The sequence below is a fragment of the Rhinolophus hipposideros genome, assembly GCF_964194185.1.
Source record: "Rhinolophus hipposideros genome assembly, chromosome: 9".
Lineage (NCBI taxonomy): Eukaryota > Metazoa > Chordata > Mammalia > Chiroptera > Rhinolophidae > Rhinolophus > Rhinolophus hipposideros.
The window spans coordinates 49,400,186-49,419,548 of NC_138055.1; positions in this window are offsets into that span (position 1 = coordinate 49,400,186).

Here is a 19,363-nt window from a genome sequence, read left to right on the forward strand (position 1 = left end):
GAAGGGGCCACCCACTGCACAACTCTGACAAACAGCAATGACCATCTCTGTTTTGTAGGAATAACATCATGAAGGCTGTTTAAGTGCTAGGCCCTTTGTCACACTAGATTAGTGAAATGTTAATACTTAGAGAAAATAGTCAAAATAATATTGTTCGAATGATAGGTTTTTTTAGGTTTTTTTCATCGAATTGATTTGACTGGTTTGTAGGTCCTCAACTGGAGCATTTCTAAATTTGACAATGAGGCTCAGGAAATGTCCTGCAAAAATGAAGTTCATGAAATCAAAAGATATGGATGAGATCAGCTAGCTACAGAAAAAATACCAGCTCTTAATCTACCAAAAAGAAACTATAAACTTCCTGGAAAATAAGGCCTTTATTTTTGTTTCAAATCCTAGAGCAAAGTCTAGCACTTAGTAAGTACTGAATAATGCTTGAATGAATCCGTGAATGAAGGACAAGGTGGTATGTGAATGTGTTCCTGGTGAGACTACAACCAAGTCTCTAAGGAGATACTATAAATTGACATTCAATCATTGCAGCACATCTGAAGGAATATTGCCGAAACAGTGTTAATGATGACCTTCAAGGACTCTAGAAAGGTAGTGACTATAAGTCAGAATTTGCCAGAATATCCCAGCAAAGTCAGGAGAGAGGGGACCTGTCTAACCAATGTAAATGTTCTAATCTGTGGGGGAGGTTAGTGCACCAGACTGCAATTTGGTACCATCAGCTTTCAAGATGAGCCCGTTGCCTTGATTCTGGCTTTACATTTCCCAAGCAAGATAAAAGCAGCATTTAGTAGGTGCTGATCTGAGTAAGCTGATGCATTTAGTATTTATATTTCTATGAATAAACTAATAAACTGGTGTTGTGGTATATATTTCTCTCTTGTGAGTTAAGTTAGTGTGTATTGTTCTTCCTTAATCTGATCACACTTGAACACTTGAAAATGAGTTCTTAGATAGAAAATGAGTTCTTAGGGTCCTTAGATGCTGAGGACCCTACACTATATCAGTGGTGAAACCACTCTATTATGGATTAAATTGCACCAATCACTTAACAGTCCTGTTTACCACAGATGGGTAGGAGTGCGAGTAGACTCAGACAGGGACAATCTTTTCCTTCCCAGGTGTGTTAATTTCCTATGGCTGCTGCAACAAATACCACAAACCTGGTGGCTTAAAATGACACATATTTATCTCTAGAGTTCTGGAGCTCAAATGTCCACATTCCATTACCCCAGAGCACAATCCTTATTTTGTCCTATGCTGTCCTATATTATTAAGCTTCTGCCTGCCTCTGCAATAGTATCTTCTTTTTATTATTATTTTTTGTGGTAAACTACCCATAACACAAAATTTAACATCTTTATCATTTTTTTTTTTTTGGTAAAGTACACAGTTCAGTGGTTTCTAAGTACATCCATATTGTAATGTAACCGTGATCTTCTAGAACTCTCTTCATTGCTCTTTATGCTTTCAACCACACAGGACTTCTTTCTGTCCACAAAACATGCCAACCTCTTATAACTTGGGCTTTTGCACTTGCTATTCCCTTTGCCTGGAATGTTCTACATCCCCTATCCGTGATATCTAACTCTTCATCCTTCCATCACCTCCCATGTCAACACCCAAGAGGCCTTCCACGAGCGTTTCATCTAAAGGTACTGTTATGATCTATCAGCGTTCTTGACTCCCTTTGTATTGCATGCCTCACTGAGCAGTGACTTCAGTAGTTGCTTGCTTGTTAGCTTCTCCAACTACCGTGTTTCCCCGAAAACAAGACCTAGCCGGACCATCGGCTCTAATGCGTCTTTTGGAGCAAAAATTAATATAAGACCCGGTCTTATTAAAGATACTAAAATAAGACTGGGTCTTATATTTTTGCTCCAAAAGACGCATTAGAGCCCGTGGTCCGGCTAGGCCTGATTCTCGGGGAAGCACGGTAGTCTGTAAGCTCTATGAGTCTTGGTTACTATTGAATTCCCAGTGGTTACTAGCACAGTGCCTGGCAAAGATGTTCACGTATATTTACTTTAGTTAAATGTTCAAGAACATAATTCCTATTGTGTACTCCAGCAAGAAGGCAATTTGTATTAGAATCGATCTGTATTTGACTACTTTTCTTAAGAAAATGTCCACAGAACTCTCCCATACCTAAGTCGTCCTGAGTGGCTAATGCCCCTCGGACCTTCCCACCCCCACGGAGGGTAAGAGCCTGCTAGCACTTCAGTAGGTGCTTGCATTTACTTTCATATATATCCTGGCCTTTATCTTCCACCTAAGAACTTTCTTCTTTGCCCAGTTTTGCTATTGTCACCTTGCTCCTTAAATCAAGAAACCTAACAAGGCCATCCAGCTATTACCTGGTAAAAAAGAGCCCAAATTACTCAGCATTGATGAGAGAAATTATTGCTGTCTTGCTCAGACTTAAAATGCAGGAGCCATAAGGCCTCTTCTCCAGCCTCAAGAAATAACAGCACTCAAAGGTTTTTATGCTTTTATGTTTGAGACTCTTGTCTCGAGTTTTCTGGGAAAAGGGAAAAAAAAGTAAAATTCACGATTAAATTGACATTATGCAAACAACGTATGTTTCTCATAATATCGTATAATAAGGTAAACCACGGTACACCAAAGGCTGAACCTTTAAAGCAATAACTACATTTTTCCATTAAGTACAAAGCCCAGCAAAGCCCAGCACTTCAAAACAAATGGAGTCTTCTATCCAGCCACCAGCGTAAGGTCAGCCCCCTCTCCCTAGTCAGCCGCAGAGCTCCTGTCTGCAGGACCCTGGCATTGCATGACTTCGGAGGCAACATTCACATTACGAGTATATTCTGGGGTTATACGCAGCAGCAGCTCCATCTGACAGCTTTATGTTCATGAATTCTGCAAAGGTGAGTTGTTTTGAAAACTGAGATCATTCAGACTTATGTCCGAGAAAGGATTTACTATTGTTTTTAAACTGTTTTATGTTTGTTTCTATAAACTCTAGAAACACTATTCTCATTCCCACAGCTTTAAGAAAGGCATCTATCACTGCGTGCCTAATTTATAGATATATTTTGTCACAAGACTTGACTCATGAATCATTAAAAACATTTTCTAAACCATGTTCCTGAGATAGCTTTCATCAGAATCACATAAGGTATTTGTTAAAAATGCAGAGTGTGCAGCCCTACCCAGCACGCACACCATCAGAATTATTGGGGGTGGGCCAATTCCTTACGAAACTAAAATGGGAAAACCATAGTTGTAAGGGATATTATTGAGGGTTAATGCCCTTTTTTTTACAAAAATAAATTCAAAAAATAATTTTCAAAAACATAACCTGCTTACTATGTCAGAATAGTCTAGAATTTTTGGCTGGAAGAAAATTTAGCAGTCATCTAGTCCAGTACTTCTTAATTCTGGTAACCTGGGGAGTTTTCAAGGAAAAAAGAAAAAAACAATACAATGGCTCTATCCCAAAACAATTAAATCAGAAACTCTGGGGCAAAAACCTGGACATAAGTGTATTTAAAAGCTCGTTAAATATTTCCCTTTTTATTATTAAAACAGATGTGCTAAAAAGGTCTCTAAATAATGTGCAGCCAGGATTACGAATCACTAATCGGGCCCGACCTCCTCATTTTGCAGAAGAGAAAACGGAGGACTTAGAAATTAAACACCTTGCCTAAGATGGTAGAGCTCTCTTCAAAAAGGTAATTGTGTAAGACAGACTAGCTGTACACTAATGCTGTGTTCATCAGAATGAAAGTAATGACCCATTATGTGAACTGTGGAAACAATCTAGTGTTTCCTGACCAGAATTTTTAAAAAATGAAATAGAATAGAATAAGAGATATTATGAGTATGTATCAAATAGTAATGATATTATTTTGTGGGAAGTGTGTGTGTGTGTGTGTATGTGTGTGTGTGTGTGTGTGTGTGTGTTCTGTGAATGGATGTTAAACATGATTTTTATTATGGGTTGTTGTCAAAAAAGTTGGAAAGTCCTGTTCTGGAGTTTCCTTATAATTCTATTATCTAAGATTAGGAGCCACCATCTGTGTACAGGAGCAATATAGCAGCCCCCTCTGTCTGGTAAGTAGCCTAAGAAAAGGTCTGGACGGCATTGAGGTCAAGAACAGGGGTTTAAGGATGCAGACACCTCCCGGTAAATGGATTCTATGCCTCTTATTGGTGATGAGAGCTTGTGAAAGAAACGAAACTCTTTATGGCTCAGCTACCTAAACTTTAAAATGAAAATAATAATGCCCACCTCATAGGATTGCTAGTTTTAAATGGCAGAATATCTATAAAGTATTAACATAATGTCTGGAATATAGTAAATTGTCAAAAAATACAAGCCATTAAAAATGCATCTGTGATCTATCATTTCATGAGTCAGAGGAAAGGAACTAAAAACATACCATGATTAGAATAGTTTTTGGAGGGATGTTCCTTCTTGGGTCTAATGTTTATTTTAGAAGGACAGAAGCTAAAACATAGCGAAAGTAATTGCTATACCAGGCAAAATATTAACAACAGAAATTTTCTATTTTCACAGAACTGGAAATTATGGTGCTACAAAGATACCTGCTTATCTTAGAGACAAAAACATTCACTTTTTTTTTTTTATTTAAAGAATGGCCTTGTTTTAGAGATGTACAATTCAAGTATGCCATCAGCCATTTGATGCTGTGGCTTGTTTAATTTCATTCTTAGTTTTCTTCTAGAAAGAAAGACGTTGCTCAATATCTGCATGAAAAAAAACTTTTTGCATTCTTTTCTAATGGCTGGATCCCAAATAAAATGAAAACTTAGGCCCAAGACCTCCCATTGTTGCTCATGGATCGCACGTTCCTCTCTTTGCTCAGATCCTTTGCATGACCACAAAGGCGTCTCAGGTACAGCTCTTCATATCTAATATGCATCTCCTCAATCAAGGAATAAACTCCCCCATATTCATTCATTCTTCAGTCTCCATTTTGTGAAGGAACAAGTGCTCGGGCTGTTCCTAAAAATTAGATGTACCTGGGATGCTTAACATTTGTGTGGCAACTGGTGAAAAACCTTCCTTTTCTTTTTTCTTGTATTCCGTGAGGGCATATGGTGGTTCTATGATGTCATTTGCATATGTGCATATACATATTGATACATATAAAGGACTATGATTATATGCTAAGTTTATAGAACACATGTATTGGGCTAGGTATTGTAGAAAATTTAGAGATTAATCAAATACCAGTCTTGTCATCAAGGAGCTTAAAATCCTTGATGACGTGACACACGCCCAAGTAACTATTCCAGGAGAAAATGCAGTAAGCGCCAGGAGAGAGAGACACTAAAGCACTACAAGAGTTCAAAGCAGAAGTAAATCACCAGATTGGTGATTTACTTCCCTTAGAATGCTATGAAATTGAAGAAGAGTGAGATGGTAGTCCTGTTGATCTCAAAACTTCTGATACATTGGGCTTCGGATTGTCTCTTCTGTCAGGGAACCTTATTAATGGAGTATGTGGCTTGACTATCTGAACGACCCTGCTGGCAGACACCATTTTGCTGCCTCAGTAATCCTTTTATGTTGTAACCTCAAAATCCCAGTACAAAAAACAAAAACCAAAACCAAAAAACGATTGTAAGGATGGAACTAGCAGACGATTTGAATTAAGATTTTTGTGAGTGGGCAGAACCAGGAGTAACAGATTCACAAATACAATTCATCTCACAATTAGAATGTATAATAAAAATGCAATTTCTTTATTAAAAAAAAAAAAGAGTTCAAAGCGGGGAGCTATTGCATGCATCTGACAGATATAGGAACAATGGAGCCTGGGGCAGAGGACGCATCTGAAAGATGGACAGAGTTTGCCTCTACTGATATGAGGTGGCATGATGTCCTAATGAGGGAGAGCATAAACAAGGACCCAGAAATAAGCATGCTCAGGCACACTGAGAAGGTCACTTTGGCCAGAAGACAGGGCCCATGAGGGGAGGAGGGACCAATCATTTGTGGGAAAAGATGATGTAGTAGTTTTCTGGGCTGCTGTAACGAATTGCCGCAAATTGGTGAGTTAAGATAACACAAATGTATTCTATTACAATTCTGGAGGCAAGAAGTCTGAAATTGGTCCCACTGGTCAAAATCAAGGTGTCAGTGGGGCTACTGTGTTCCTTTCTGGAGGTTATAAAGGCGAATCCATGTTCTTACCTTTTCCAGCCAGAAAGTGCTCTCATTTCTTGGCTCCTGGGCGCGTCCCTCTTCAAAGCCAACCATGGCCAGTGGAGTCTTTCTCACAGCATATCACATCACATTACTCTGACACTGACTTTCCTGCCTCCCACTTCCATATTAAGGACACTTGTGATTATATTGGGCCCATCCGGATAACCCTGGATAACCTCCTCATCTCAGAGTTAGATGATTAGCAACCATAATTCCATCTGCAACCTTAATGTTTTGCTATGAAAGCTAGCATATTTATAAGTTCTAGGGAACATACGTCTTTGAGGGGCCATTCTGCTTACCATAAGTTGGAACCAAAGGTTAAAGGACCCTGAATGTCAGCATTGTCATCCCTATCCTTCACGTCAGGGGAGAAAACACAATGTCTTTTTAGATGAAAGACGGTTTCAGCTCAACTATTTTCTTTCTTTTAGCTGGAATTCTAGCAACACAGTATAATAACCCAGGTTGTCTCATGCTAGATGAGACTGGATGTCTCATTTGGTGGTTCTTTAGCAGTTATAGATGACTTTGATTTATTTTAAAAAATGGGGAAATAAATATTGATAAATGCAGTTTGGTGTGTTCAGTTTTTCGAAACACAGGCAGGCCCCATTGGGACAGGAAATTATAAAATGTCTCTGATTATTCTTGTTGGTCCTAGTTGTCTATATGGCATTTTTCTCTCTATTATTGACACATCTCTAGCATAAGAGGATTAAAAGTTTGGAAAAGATTTAAAAAATGATTTAGCAAATGCATTTCATCTTCCAACTTGCTTATGGTTTGATCAATAGTACATCCCTTAGCATGTGTCTCTTAAAGACTATCTTGTCTATTGTCTTAATGGATGATGAATTAGGACGTAGGGGGTAAAAAAATACCTTCTTTTTAAAGCACACAGCATCTCAAATGAAAAGCCCCAAATTTATACTGTGTAGATAACACAAATGACTAAAAGCTGTGCAACAGGAAGAGAGAGGAAATGTCTGATAAGGCATGAAGTACAAATAAGATAACAGAAAATCCATCTGGACCTGGGCATGGACCTGTTCAAATGACGATTATTTGTGTGCTTAGCCAATGTGAAGTTTCTCTCTTTTAAAATATCATTTAAATTAAAATGTTCTCCTGTGAACTACTGGAGTAGAAGATTATACAGTTGTTCATTGCGCTGAGCAGAGATACCTTTCTAGTACAGCTGGTTGTGTGGAATGTATTTTTCTCAAATGTCTAGTGCTTGCCTTTTTCATTTGAATAAAGAAATGGTAAGAGTAGTAGAAGAAACTAGTTCTATGGAAGATCTATGCAGGGAGAGGTGGAGGGTCAGCTGGGAACACGGACTATAGCCTATGGTGCAGTTTTGGGGATTTTTTTTGGTTTGTTTCTTTGTTAAAATTTTATTGGGAAATACTGGGGAACAGTGTTTCTCCAGGGCCCATCAGCTCCAAGTCGCTGTCCTTCAATCTAGTTGTGGAGGGCGCAGCTCAGCTCCAAGTCCAGTCGCTGTTTTCATTCTTAGTTGCAGGGGGCGCAGCCCACCATCCCATGCAGGAATTGAACCAACAGCCTTGTTGAGAGCTCGCGCTCTAACCAACTGAGCCCTCCGGCTGTCCCCCCTCACCCAGCAACTCAGTAGCAGCTCGTTGTCTTCCATCTAGTTGTGGAGGGCGCAGCTCACTGGCCCACGTGGGAATCGAACTGGCGACCCTGTTGTTCAGAGCTCGCTCTCTAACCAACTGAGCCCTCCGGCAGCTTTTTGACATATCACAGCTAGCCCTTAGGAATCATTTACTACGTACCAGGCGTATGCAGAACTATTGATCCTCACAGCCACTCAATGAGCGTTGCACTGTTAGTCATCTTATTTCCAATGAAGAAACCGAGCCTTTAGAGAGGTTAATTCCCTTGTCAAACCTCATACTATTGATGAGTGAAGGAGCAGGGCGTCCATCTCGGGGCTATCTTTTAAAAATACAAATATAGTTCTTTCACGCCCCTGTTTTGTAAACATTATCTCTTTAAACTCCTCAATCTTGTGGTTCTCTATCTGGGCTTCACTTTAGACTCACTTGGGGATGTTGTACCAAATAGTATTGCCTAGCATCCACTCAACACCACTTGGAAACAACAAAAGTGATACTAATGATAGGGAACACTTACATTGGGATAATTATGTGCCAAGCATTTTTCCAAGTGCTCTGTATATATATTCTCATTTAATCCTCAAAACAATCTTGTCATGAAGACACCATTAAGTATCCCCAATTTACAAACGAGGAAGGTGAGGCTCAGAAAGATTAAAAAGTCATGTGGTAAATCTGGGATTCTGATTCCAGGCAGCCTGGCTGCAGAGTCTGTACTCAGAAAATAAAAATCAAACAAATACAACAGCCACAGCAAACACCCACATCGGTAACTTCTGGAGGATGCCAGAGAACCATGCTACCATTTCTTAAAATGGCAACTGAAGAGAAAGAATCAAGCATTTCTCCTGCCTTTATGTGTATAAACTGTACTTTGAAATAACTAGTAGGTGAGAGGACATCTCCCTTTTTAGGAGAATTCGACGAATATGTGAATGACTAATAGAATATCATCATTTTGCAACCCTCGATGAAATAATGAAACCGTGATCATGAATGGATCAAAGGATTTCCAGATTTTCTCTAGTAGAAGTGAACATCAATTCTTCAGAAGTGTTCTTGCTAGAAAAATAACATATTTTCAAGATTCTAGAATGAAATACCATTTTGAGATAAAACAGGAGACCAGAAGAACATGGTACATGACTTCTTGGGGTCACAATCAGCAAAATCCAGACTGGGGAGAACTCAACAGATAAAAGATTTGATTTCCTTTACATATAAATTGAGAGAGAGAGAGAGAACCAACGAATTAAAAGATTCATACAAACTAATTACAATGTTTGTATGCATCATATTTGAATCCTGATTTGATCAAATACCTATAAAATGTGGGGAAATTTGAACAACTAGATATTTGACGTCATTAAAATAATTTTTTCAGTGTGATCATTGTATTGCGGTTATGTTTTTAAAAAGAGTCCCTGCCATTTATAGATATACTTTGAGATATTTATGGGTGAAATGAAAATATATATAGCGGTAGTTACTATTTTAAAAAGATATTTAAAGACTTGCATCCAGAACAGAACTGACTTAACTCCTGGCTCTATCCAGTACTACTTGTTAGCTTTCTCAACCACTTAATTAAAATCATAATTCTCAACATTGTATTTTACAAAATATCTTGTATACGGCAGGTTTTTAATTCATTTTTTAAATTGGTGATAGTGAAACAGATTATGTGGGATTAGAAAGCAACCCCAAATCTTTTTCTGTAGCCTCTTGACTAAGAGAGTGCTACTCAGAAACAATTGACAAATTCATACAGGCTTCTGGAGCATGGTCTTCACTTCTCAGCCATTCTTTTTATTCCCCCTTCCTTCCATCACCACCCCCCCACTCCAGGTCAAGGTGTTGTATCTCAGTCTAGTTGTGTAGGACACAGCTCCCTGGCCCACGCTGGTGTTATGAGCCTTGCACTCCCACTCGGCTGACTTTTCATCAGCTGCCGGCCGCTCACGCTGACTGTCAACCATCCACGCTGGCCCCTAGCCACTCATGGCGGCACACGGTAGCCCACGACAGCATCCAGCCACCCACAGCAGCTCACTCCGACCTCTGGCTGCTCAGCGCAGCCCCACTCCACTCCAGGGAGAGCCGTCGTTCACAATCTTAGCTGTAGAGGGTGCAGCTCACTGGCCTATGTAGGAATCGAACTGGTGACCTCAGTGTTAGGAGCATGGCGCTCCAACCACCTGAGCCACCGGTTCGGCCCCTCAGCCATTCTTGACTTTATTTTTTGTTGATTTCTGTATTATATTCCCCAAATCACTATTCTGAATCTCATCTACTTTTTCAAGCCTTCACTATCTTCTCTCAAGACATAGAGTAGACAGGACAAAGTCAGAGTAAGTTCCTCATTTTCTCTTCTCTACCCTTCAAAAAGTCTCTGTGACATTTTACTTATTTTTTCATTCATTCATTCAAAAATGTTTATTGAATACCTATGTCATGCCAGGACTAGGTGCTGAAGATACAACAGTAAAAACATGGACACAACTCCTTCCCTATGAGTACTTAGAAACCATTTGAATATTTCTTAGTAAGTACTGTGGGGACAGAGTCCCAAAGAGCAGTTTCCAGGCTCTCGACCTCAGGTGGAAAGGTGCTGGCTTGGGTAGTAGATGGCCATCAGCTGTGGCTAGTAAGCCATCAGCTATAACCAGTTACCCAATTAGTCACTGATATAACTGCCATGGCTACGCTGGTTGTTTGGTTGATTGGTTAGCAGGCAGAGAACTGAGCAGTGGATTGCGGATCATGTGGGTACTACTTCCTGTGTGTGTCTTGCCCAGCCGCCAGCGAGACTGGGGTACAGGAAGACTCCTTGTTCAGGTACTGGAGGATGTTTGCTCTTGTATCTCCAACCCAGCTGCCGGCCAGAATATAGTGGTATAACTCCCCTATCCATGGTTCCGTGGGTGTTCCTTTTTGGCCTCACCATATACTGTTTTCTTATGTGGGGAGCGGGACCAGAGTCCCTGCATGACACATACCATCCTTTCATCGTTTCCTCCTCTCTCTTCCTTTTAGACTAACGGAACTTGAAAGATTCAGTCTAGCCAAGTGAAAATTAAAAACAAAAAACAAAAACCACAGGCTTAAGAGTTAAAATTGACCTGGGCTCAAGTCATTGTTCTACCACTTAGTCGTTACATGACATTTAGCAAGTTAAGGATCCTCTCCGAGCTTACGTCCCAATCTGCAGAATAAGAATAATAGCACTGAATTCATAGTGCTGTGGGAAGATGAGAGATAAATATAGTACAGAGCTGAGTAAAACACCTGGCATTTGGTAGACATTTAATAGCAGTAGTTGTCATTATCACCACCCCACCGATTCCCCCCACTTTCACATGTCTTTAAGTTTTCTTTCTCAGTTGTTCCTTCTCCTCTACCTACCGTAGGACACAGCCACACCACACAACTCTGCCCAGAAGCTCATGGGGGCCACACAGGGACTTTTCTTCCCAGCTCCCAATAAGCCCCGGTTACATTGGAGGAAAAGTGTTCTCTTCCTGAACCATCATCAGAACCACACATTTTCCCATCTCTATTTCTCTCGTGGATGTGTTTTCTGTGTCTCTCATTCTAAGGATGAGATGCTGTTCACAAATGTATACATGAGGTCCCTGGAACCTCAGAGAAAGAAACCTTACTTCAACTAGTTCTCACTGCTCTCCAATATCACACTTGGCCCTTTTTGATTACATAGGGGACTTTTAACTCTCAACAAAGTATTTTCAACTGTGCTTTTAGCTTCCACTCACACTTTGCCAGGAGATTCATAAAACTACTCTTACTAACCTCGGGGGTGAGAAATTTGTATTGTATGTTGGTTAAACAACTGGCCTGATGACAGGCAGGGTAGTAGTGGCAGAAAGAGTTCCTCCACTGTTTCTGGAGTCTATTAATCAGCAGAGTTCCTTCTCCAGTCACATCACATCATAAGGAGTCTTTTTTTTTTTTTAAGACAAATGATTTTGTTGCTGCACCAGGGTTGGCTGTCTTCTCTCCCAGAGCACTGTGATCTATCCTGGAGATCCTTAAAAACATCATTCATTTACTCATTCATTCATTCATCATTGATTGCTCACCTACTGGGAGCTCCCTACACTCGTGCTGGGCAAAAGGATAGAAGAAGGAAGCGAGGATCCACATCCAAATTGTTTTCTGTCGCTGGAATTTTGTTATAAATGCAAGGAGCTTCAAGTCAGCCTGTAGTGCTTCTCTGTAGAATTATCTCAAACGACCTCCTATTATCGCAGATTCCATCACTCTGGGGGCCAAAGTGCATCCTCTGCCACGGGGTCCTAATCTGTTTCTCAGTGTAGTTACCTCTTGTCCTGGAATCCTGGCCCTGCATGGGATTCAAATAAAACTGTGAAGAAATATGCTCTTTTGTAAGATAGTCTTATCTGACTTCATTCCAAGAGCTCTTTTTCTCCAGTACATTCAGTTGAACTGATGAAAGAGAATGGAGAATGGGTAAACAGCCCAGGGGTATCTAGAAGCAGGACTCTTCACCTTTGGCTCAACTTTTAAAATGTACACTGATACAAGGCCATGGCTGAGACTCAGATGCTTCCGGAGAGTGAAGTTTGGGAGTAACCCTTCCCTGGCACATATATTTGAATCCTTGGTTTAACATGGGAGCTGAGGAGCCTCCTAGGAAAAAGAATTGAACCATCCACATCCAAGAGAATTAGATGTGTGAATGTGTATGTTTGTGTGTTCAAAGAATGCCAATGCAGCCAGATTACAGGGAGAATAACAGGGACCACTAAGGAAGAATGTACCACAAGGGAGGAAGGCTCTGGCCCTGGGAGTTCAGGGTGCTGGTGGTTCTAGAAATAAGAAGCCTTATACTAGAAGTCAGCTTTACGTCAGTAAAGTATAGCAGGACTCTACTTCTCACAGCAACAGATGGTGGGATTCCAACCTCATGGACAGACACGTCAATCTGGCCACATCAATATTCTAGCTCAGTGGCACCACTGTGGACTTATCAGGTGAAAGAAGCTGGGAAGTAAGTAATAAGCAGGGCTGATCCATCGACACATGTGAGCCCTTCTGGAGAGTTCCAGAAATTGCTAAGGAGGGGAACATTTTTTAATCAGCTACCTAGATGCCACCACCTTTTTCTGCTATCGCAGCATCTAAAAAAACTCCATAAATCAAAAAAAAAAATTGATAAATAATGTTAAGGTCTCTGAAGAAGCCTCAACAATAGCACTCCTCTTTTCCACCTGGGTTCTGAACAAGTTGAGGAAATGAAACAAAGATAGAGCAAATGGAAATCACCTCTGTTACTACTAGGAAGACTAGACTTTCGGTCTGGTGTCCAAGTGGGCTGAAATTAGATAGATTTGCTCATAGGCAGGCACTTGCTGGGCCAGGGCAGGCATGACCAGGCAAGACTTACAGACATTGTGCTGTCTTGAAAGGTTCATTCCAAAAGGGAAGAAGCAGAGCTGATCCAACAAGCCCAAAAAATTATGACCAGATTACTCACTCCAGAGCCCCAGGGGTGGAAAGAGTCCAGGGGCAAAAAGAGACAAAGCTTGCATTTAAGGAAATCCCCCATTACAGAAAGTCAGGAGAGAAGAAAAGCTACCTCCTTCTCTATCAATCAGAGTCCTGCCAGGAAAACAAAATCCATATCATGGTTATTGAATAAAGGGAATTAGTTACAAAGATGTTGAAGGAGCTGAAAGAAGTACCTGGGTAGATGAGGCATCCCAAAGATTAGCAACTGGAAGGCCACTGCCCATCCTTAAGGCTGGAGGGATCAATGAAGAGGATGGTGTAACCTGAGCCCAGGAGCTGGGGACACTTGATTGGCACTGGCATTATAAGGGGGCTTTTGGGGCAAGAGCTAGAGCCACATAGGAGTTGCTTCTGCTTCCAGATATGCCTCCCAAAGTAGAGGGAAAGGACAGAAATACCTTGTAAATATTTGTGTTGTTCTCTGTAGTTCAGATAATAAGGTCATTGCATGAGATAAAGTATGAGTTTGGATTGTGGACTGAATTCTCCTTTTCTCCCAAACCCCAGTCTCCACCAATGCTCCTCACTAGAGCTGTGGTCAAGAGAGCTGGGGAAACATAAGTCACAACAGCCAGACAGACAGAGCACAGGCAGTAAATGGATTTGACAGGCAACTAGGCAAATAGCCAACACAACCTTTAACAAGGAGGAGATTTATTGACATTTTTGTAGATAGATGAAACAGAAATTCATATCACAAATCATGCACCAAACCTTTCTAAATGTCTCTTCATCACTTCTTCAAATTCCTCTTCTGCAGCAGCTGCCATGTCTCTCCCCATCTTTTCTCCCCACCTCAGCTCTATCTCTACCCTACTGGCTGTCCTCTGTTATCGCATACCTCTATCAGAATCCCTTCCACAAAAGCTTTGTCCATAGCTGGGGAGTTAGTTTACCTTCTTCCCACCTTCTCTATCAAAGATGGCTCTCCTTAGGGCCTCCCTCAATACCCTAGGTCTTTGCAATTGGGTAAATACAATAGTACCTCGGTTTTCGAACGTCTCCATTGACAAACATTTTGGTTTATGAACGCCGTACACCCACAAGTAAATGCTTCAATTTTCGAACACAACTCAGAAGTCCCACATGTCACACAGCTTCTGCTGAGTGCAAGATCCTGAGGCCTACCTGTCGGCTGTTTTTAAACATTTCAGAACTCATGGATTATGTTAGAAAACCGAGGTACCACTGTAGTATTAATGTGACCAACTGGGTCATCATAGTTTAGTCAAGCCTGAGGCAGCAGGAACTCTGCTGCTTGCTCACCTTTCCTCTTTCAAATTAGAGCAATTGACCTTGGTTAATGCATAAGTCAAAACAGCCCCTGCAGCCCCCACCAGGCCTGCATAGGCCTTTGTTTTGCATTTAACAGAACTGAAAGGACTTGTTTCATTTTCTTAGAACCACAGAATTAAAATATCTGTGGTTTAGCTTGTGGGCTCACTATTGAAGTGTGGTAAGCATTGTTATCTCAACATAGATAAAAAAAAAAATTAGAATAGTGCCTAAGACATAATAGAAATTTAAAAACTATGTGTTGATAAAACACAGATAGAGTACATGATTATATTAATCAGGGCTGCCATAACAAAGTACCACAGACTGGTTGGCTTAAACAATAGAAATGTATTTTCCCACAATTCTGGACGCTAGAAGTCTAAGATCAAGGTATTGTAAACTTAGTTTCTTCTGAGACCTCTCCCCTGGGTTGTCTTCTACATGTGTCTTCACATATTCTTCCCTCTGTGTAAAATCTGTGCCTTAATTTCCTCTTTTTATAGGAACACTAATCAGATATTAGGGCCCACACTAATTATTTCTTTTTAACTTAATTACCTCTTTAAAGATCCAATCTCCAAGTAAGGCTACATTCTAAGGTACTAGGGATTAAGACTTCAACATATGAATTTGGGGGGAAAACACAATTCAGTCCATAATCCAAACTCATACTTTATCTCATGCAATGACCTTGTTATCTGAACTACAGAGAACAACACAAATATTTACATGTTTAACTTTATTGCTGATAGTTGCAGGCCCAGGATTAGAATATGGTTTTCCTGGTATCCTAATCCACGTCTGCAGGCTCTGTTAGATTGTCTTTCCATCAACAGGATAATTGTTAGATGATCAGACTGTGTAGTCATGTAAGCATGGATCCAAATTGCAGATCGGTTACGGATTAGCTACTTGACCTTGGACCAGCTCCTTAATATCTGTTAGTTTTGTTTCTGCATCTATATAATGGGCTAATAGTATTACCTTTCTCAATAAGGGGGATGAGGATTCAATGAAATGATGTGTTTTTGTCAGGGAGGAAAACTTTTATTTATTTGAAAAAACATATAAAAAACATATAATTTTTATTAATATTTACATGCACAGGAATTCACAGTAAAGGAGTAAAACTCAAAGAAGGGGTTAGACTCAAAGACTTATGTACCATTTTAACAAAGTAAAGGAGGTCTGGGCTTTAAGGGATGATAAATTGGGGGGGAAGTGACTAGGAAATATACCAGGAAGCTAATAGAAGATAAGGGTTATTTTAGTAAGGTTTGTTTATGCAGACTCATCTCCATGTTGACTCTCCATCTCCAGAGATTAGAGTTGCTCCTCCCTTCTGGGAGAGGGGGACCCCTTCACAAAGGGAAATTTATGCCCTGCCTTTAGGCAGACAAAGAGAGAGCAGAGAACTCTTCCTGTTTCTGTTGATTCTCAGTTACCTTCGGTTCAAATTAATCCTGATGCCAAAATAGCATGTTTCGGGGTGGCATATCCTGATCCCCTTTAACATAAAGTGCTTAGCACCAGGTCTGATCACAGTAAATGCTGGATAACCATTTATTATTTGAGTAGAATATGTCCCTCCATTGTAGGCCTGGAACCCAGCCATAGCAGCATGGAAAAGGGACGAAGCATTTTTGTCTTTCCTCTAATATTTCTGCCTAGGCTTTCTACAAACGAGGTTTTCCGCACTTCAAACATATTTGATCCACTCCGAAAAGTCACACAAGACCATCCTATCCTCTGCACCCCTTGGCCATGGTCCTGATTCAGGTTCATACAGCACAGATTGCCCTCTGTCCAGCTCCCATCCTTCTTCCCAGATTGTGATCCTGAAAAAAAATATGTGAGTGAAAGGAATGGTTGTAATGTAATGAAATAGCATTCATAACTTTCTTTGTGGAATATGTATGTTAATTTCCCAAATGTATGAGCATCTGTGTATTTTCATGGAAAATATACAGTGTCTTTTCTAACATGCTTGAAATGGGGATATTTCCCTTCCAAATGAAAAAATCATTTTTCCCCCTTGGTGCTTACAAAGTGTGGGAGTTGTCACAAAACATTACTAAATGTTCTAATTTAGTCATAAACGGGCTGAAAGCATGTAGCATAATTACCCAGTCCAAAGTAAGTTTTTCTAAATATTTTATCTTGTTCAGCATATGCTGTTAAAAAAAGCCCTCAAACTATAATTATCAACATTCAATTCACAAAAAGTAAACAACAGCTGAGTGTAACTGGATGATAAAGATTCCATAATTCCCGACATACGGCAAAGAGTATGTCCATCTTGAAGTGGAAGATGATCGGGGTTGACCAATTGAGTTATTTTCTTCCTTTGAATTCTTCCTATAGGAAGAAACATGCCCAGGAAAACCAGAAGCATTTTCCTAAAGCAGACTGAGGGGAACATGTGAGAAAGTGGTATGATACAGTTCAATCTCAGGCAGGTAGAATTTAGAACTCATTATGACGACTGAAAGTAGTGAATTAAAAAAAAAAAAAAGCTACATATCTCTTCAAGAGCTGTCTTTCTAGAATTATCATACATGAAATAAACAAGCAAATGCATGGATAAATTTTCATTTGTCAGTTTCAATTTCCATGAACAAACTCTCATGAGCCCAGCCTGTGATATAACTTGTAATGATTTGGATTCATTTAAAATAAATGGACACTTAATTTGTTTCTAGAGAAGACCACTAGGAGGTCTTATTTTTCTTTATCAAATGTTTTGTATATGTGGGTTTTACGCCCAAAAGAGATACAGTCATGCACTGAATAACGATGTTTCAGTCAACAATGGACCTCATATACAACGGTGATCTCATAAGATTATAATGAAGCTGAAAAATTCCTATTGCCTAGTGACATTGTACAGCATTGCTCACATGTTTGTGGTCATGTTGGTGTAAACAAACCTACTGCATTGCCAGTCGTATAAAAGTGTAGCTCATACAATTATGTACAGTACATAATACTTGAAAACAAAAGGCTGTTATTTGTTTATGTATTTACTGTATTTTTATTATTTTATTTTATTTTTTTATTGGGGAATATTGGGGAACAGTGTGGTTTTCTAGGATGTCAAGTAGTTGTGTTTCAATCTAGTTGTCGGGAGCTCAGCTTAGCTCCAAGTCAAGTCGTTGTTTTCAATCTAGTTGTGGAGGGCAGCTCACTGGCCCATGTGGGACTCAAACCGGGGACCTTGGTGTTATGAGCACTGCACTCTAATCACTGAGCTAACTGGTCACCCACCGGTGGCCCAGCTCCAAGCTCAAGTCGTTGTTTTGGAACACATAGTTCACTGGCCCATGTGGGAATCGAACCGGCAACCTTGTTAAGAGCTCGCGTTCTAACCAACTGAGCCATCGGGATGCCTCCTTATTGTTATTTTAAAATGTACTCTTTCTACTTAAAAAAAAGTTTGCTGCAAAACATTATGCCATGTTACACCAGCAGCAGCCTCATACATCTCGTGTTTACCAAGTTTCTTTTTTTTTTAATTTTAAATTACAGCTGACATTCAATAATATATTCATTTTAGGTGTACAACATAGTGGTTAGACATTTCTATAACTTACAAAGTGATCCCTCCGACCAGTCCGATACCCACCGGGCACTACACATAGTTATTACAATATTATTGACTATATTCTCTCTGCTGTGCTTTATATCCCTGAGACTATTTTGTAACTGCCCATTTGTATTCCTTAATCCCCTCATCTTTTTCACCGAGTCTCTTGGTTGCATCATTTTCTCTTGTGCTTGATTTAATCTCTTGTTTTGTACAGTAACATGCTGTACAGGCTTGTAGTCTAGGAGTGATAGACTGTACCATACAGTCTAAGTGTATATTAGGTCGGACCATCTGGGTTTGTGTGAGTGCACTCTATGATACTCGCACAACCACAAATCACCCAATAATGCATTTCTCAGAATGTATCTCCATCATTAAGTGGCTCATGACTGTCCTTATAAACCATTTATTTTCAGAGTGAAGCACTAGAGGTGAAGGAGGGTGTGTTCCTCCTGTTCTAACCAAATACTTCAAAGCTTCCCTAGAAGAAAAAGGTGGGGCCATTTCCAAAGAAACAGACCTAGCTTCTCTGGCTGAGAGAGATAAGGAGCAGAAGCCCAGCTTGCGGACAGAGGGCTTTGTGAAGAAATGTTGAGAAACAAGACTGTCCCTTTTTCGCATAAATGACGTTTTTTGTTGTTGTTGTTTTTTTTTTTTTTTTTTTTGGGGGGGGATATTGAGAAACAGTGTGTTTTTCCAGGACCCATCAGCTCCAAGCCAAGTCGTTGTTTTCAGTCTAGTTGTGGAGGGCGCAGCTCACACGCCCATGTGGGAATCGAACCAGTGACCTTGATGTTATGAGCACTGCACTCTAACCAACTGAGCCAACCAGCCGCCCTGAATGATGTTTTCTCACATGAATGATGCCAATGTACCTTAAATTCTTTTTGGAATCAGTAGTGAGGTTTGGGGGCAGGTGTTGAATGAATAAATTAACAAATCGTTGAACTAATAGTCAATGAATAACCATACCGAGGCGGAGAGAAATGAACAGACGGAGAACACTCTGAAGAGGAAAGGGCATGCTCTGTATGGTCTGGTGGAGGGGAAATCCAGCAATTTGGAGGCAAAGGACGGCTTTTT